Source organism: Dipodomys spectabilis, unplaced genomic scaffold (genome assembly GCF_019054845.1).
Source record: "Dipodomys spectabilis isolate Male_0828 unplaced genomic scaffold, ASM1905484v1 ptg000122l, whole genome shotgun sequence".
Classification (NCBI taxonomy): domain Eukaryota; kingdom Metazoa; phylum Chordata; class Mammalia; order Rodentia; family Heteromyidae; genus Dipodomys; species Dipodomys spectabilis.
In genome coordinates, this window is record NW_024870799.1 from 667,491 (window position 1) to 672,005 (window position 4,515).

Here is a 4,515-nt window from a genome sequence, read left to right on the forward strand (position 1 = left end):
CTGGAACAAGAAAGCTGAAAGTTTGAAGGGAAGGGGTCAGTGGTAAGGGCGATGATGAAAGAGAAATTTTTCACCATGGAATCTTGGAAGAATAGAATGTGTTTTGTTGAATTACTAGCTTTTTAAACCTTCTTAGAAAGCAGAACATTATTTTTTATTCTTGCTTTTTGGAAGCTCTTTAATGAATGGTTTAAACAAAAATTATCAAAATTACTATGAAAATTCAATGATGTGAATTATCAGATTAACATTATACTCAAAGTTGCCTTGAGATGCAGGAAGATTGGATTCTTTTCTATTAAATTAATGGAATAAGCTTCCTTTGAATGGTTGGACAGTCCATGACACTTGTTCCAAAACAAGAAAAGATACTGGAGAGAAAAAAAAGAGGAAGGAGACTCAAGGCAGCTGAAATTAGCATGTTCTCATTTGGAGTTTAATGTTTTTTTTTCTACAAAGAATAAGAATTTCATCTTAACATAATAATTTCAAAATGGATGTGCTACAGGATAGCATCTAAATGTAATATTTAAGGTTGTTGGATTACTTGAAGATAAATGTTTACAGAAAACTTTAAATTCCAGAAAAACTGTAATGTTCCAATAAACATCTAGAAGGAATATAATTTTAAAATTCACGGTTCAAAGCAAACCCTGGCAGGAAAGTCTGTGAGTCACTTGTCTCCAAACAGGAAGTGGCACTGTGGCTCAAGTGGAAGAGGACTTCTCTTGAGCTGAAGAACTCAGGGATATGCTAAAACCGAGTCCCTGAGTTCAAGACCCAAGACTGAAAAAAAGAAATTTAAAAAATTAAAGCATTAGGGCTGGGAAGGAGACTCAGTGGTAGAGTGCTTCTCTTGCATGAATGAGGTCCTGGTTTCAATTCCTCTGCATCACATAAGCAGAAGAAACTGGAAGTGGCGCTATGGCTCAAGTGATAGCCTTGAGCTGAAGAGCTCAGGGATTGTGCCCAGACCCAGAGTTCAGGTCCCCCTACCAACAACAACAACAACAAAAATTAAAGCATCAAACAACCTGAAGATGTTGACCAGAATAATGAGTGAGGCATTATCCGTTTAAATGACTTAGTGACTTGAAACCTAATTTACCAGGGGAGGTGGTGGGCAATTTGTGTGTTTGCCAAAACCTGCGAAATTATTTTGTACTCTCCCAAGGATGGAGAAAGGAGGGAATGGGGGGAGGAGGATAGGTGTTTGGCGGCCTTGCCTTTTGGTTCAGTGATTGTTTTCTGGAGTCAAATTCAGAGAAATACTGCTTGCAATTCTAGTTGCATGGGGAATGAAGAAGCCATGCCCTGGAAATGGTCTTTGCACTGCCCTTGGCCCGTTCCAACCACCACTGGATAATCCAAGTCCCATTTGAGGACCAAGATGCATTGAAGACTACTAATCCACTGAGCAGGTGGACTTAACCACAGCCAGCAAAGGCAAAAAATTCAATGCGGAGGGCAGCACTGGAAAAATCCTGTACAGAGGGGGTTCAGTTACATGAGTAGGGTAATGAGTACATTTCCTATCGAGCATTGTTGCCTCCTCCTTGGTTTTTCCCCTACCATCCCTTCCCTCCCCACCTCTCCAACTCCTCCCTCCACAATCCCTGCCTGACATTGTAAATTCATTTTCTACATAGTGTCCTGTACAACTCTTCGTCACAATGGGTCAACCTGCAGCCCCATTTAAGCATTTTGCTACATCCTTTCAACTCCCCAAATTACAAAAGTAAATATACAAGATGCACAACATTGGAGTCAAATACAGTGAAAACAGGGGTTATATCATGGGGGGGATGAACCTACAAAAGAAACACATAGTGCCTTATAAGTATATTAAAACAAAACCAAGACTGACTTGGGGTATATTTCACTTAACATCATCTTATATGATCATATGTACATAACCTTTGATCTTCTCTGCTTGTCCTAGACATGTACTAGTCCTTGCAAATAAGTGAAACCATGGGACCTATGTTTCTCTGGGCCAGGCTTACTTCACTTAATATATAATTTTTAACAAGTCTTTCCATTTCCTAACAAATGGGGCAATGCCATTCTTTCTAATGGAGGCATAGAATTCCATTGTGTGTGTGTGTGTGTGTGTGTGTGTACATTCATATATACACACACACACACACACACACACACACACATATATATATATATATATATATATATATATATATATATATATATATATATATAATATTTTCTAGATCCATTCATCTACTGAGGAGAATCGGAGTTGGTTCCATATCATAGCTATGGTGAATAATGCTGCAATAAACATGGTTGTGCTGGTAGCTTTGGTGTGATCTTGTTTATGATCATTTTGGTAAATGCCCAAAAGTGGGATTGCTGGGTCATAGGGAACTCTATGTGGAGTCTTTTGAAGAACTTCCCTACTGCTTTCCAAAGTGGTTGAACAACTTTACACTCCCACTAACAATGCAGTAGAGTTCCCTCCAGCATCCGTAATTATTACATTTCTTGATTATAGACATTCTAACTGGAATGAGGTGCGATCTCAATGTTGTCTTGATTTGCATTTCTTTTATGGCTAGAAAACTTGAGCATTCCTTCATGTGTCTAACGGGCATTTTTATTTCCTCTTCAGAGAAATCTCTCTTTAAGTCTTTAGCCCACTGAGTTATCAGGCAGTTGTTTCTTTGAGGATTTGTTGTTGGGGAATTTAATTTTTGTGTCCTAAGTATATTTTAGATATAAGACCTTGTCCATTTCATGACTCATGAAGATCTCCCAGTACGTGGGCTTTCTACAGTTCTTGTTAGCTTTTACCTTTGCTTTGCAGAAGCTCTGCTGTTTCATGCAATCCCATTTGCCCAACCTTTCTTTGATTTGTTTTGTTTCTTGTTCTCTATTAAGAAAATTTTGGCTTGCGCTAAAGAGCCCTAGAGTTTCTCCTATTCCTTCATGTAATGTTTTCACAGTGTCTGCTTTTATTTTGAGTTCTTTTATCCATTTGCAGTTGATTCTGGTGCAGGGCGATATATACAAATCTATTTTTAGTTTAATAGGTGTTTAACCAATTTTGCCAACACCATTTACTGAGAAGGCTGTCTTATTCCACTCTATGTTTTTTAGCCCTTGTCAAAGATTAAGTGGCTATAGGTCAGTGGATTCATTTCTGAGTCTTCAGTCCTTTTCCATTTGTCCTCAGGTTTGTTCTTGTGCCATTATCAATCTGTTCTTATTACTATGGCTTTTTAATAGAGTTTGAAATTTGGAACTGATATTGCTCCAGCACTGTTCTTTCTGCTAAGGATTGACAAACCTACAGCCAGCATTAGAGTTAATGGCAAAAAGTTAAAATCATTTCTTACAAATTCAGGAATGAGATAAGGATGTCTACTCTCTCCACTCCTCTTCAACTTAGTATTCAAATGCCAGCTGGGGCAATAAGACAAGATGCAAACTTAAAGGGGATCTAAATAGGGAAAGATGAAGTAAAACTATCCCTCTTTGCAGATGACATGATCTTGTATTTAAAGAACCCCATGGACTCCACTCCCAAGTTACTTGAGCTGATCAGAAACTTTGGCAAACTAGCAGAATATAAAATTAACCCTCAAAATTCAATGGCTTTCCTGTATTCCAATAACGATAAAGAGTGAGGCTGAAAATAGGAACACAATACCTTTTTAATATCCTCCTCCCAAAATACCTAGGAGTTAACTTAAGAGGTGAAAGACCTCTATGATGGAAACTTTAAATACCTGAAAAATAAAATTAAAGCAGAACTAAGGAAGTGGGAAACCTCCCATGCTCCTAGATTGGGAAGAGTAACAGCATAAAAATTGCAATACTGCCAAAGGCTATATCCAAATTCAATGTGATACCTATCAATATCCCAATCTCACTTTCAATGAAATAGAAGAAGCAATCCAAAAATTCATATGGAAGAATAAAAGATCCTGAATAGCAGAGAGGATTTATGTGATTCTCATTTGGTATTACCACTTTCATTCTACAAAGTAATCTATGGATTTTAACTTTCTTCCCTCCCTTTGGATAAACCTCACAAAAACCCTTCCTCTAGCTCCCAAGACGCCTAACTCTTAGGTCTGGACAATTGTTCCTAGATAGTGAATTATTTAGTTGTATTTTGAACGCATAAAACATGCATATAAAACTAGCACATTTTGATCTCATGAGAAAACTGCCTTTTCTTTCTCTCAAATTCATTTCCTGATAGGCATTTTTAGAAAGAATATATTTTCATTTTTAGATGAAAGTATTGTAGGAAACTATGTTCATAATCTGGCTCCTCCTGCACCTCAACACCTAAACACAAATTTCACAAAGCATTTATAAGAAACGATACAACGCAAAACACTGTGAAATGCTCAGATGCAGAAAGTTTAGAAAACCCAGAGTATAACTCTGCTGTCTGAGGCAAGGGCTGTCTGTGTAAATTAATAAACCCCAAAAGAGCAGCCAGGAGTACCGGACATGAGTGTCCCTGGCTGATACTCCATGGAC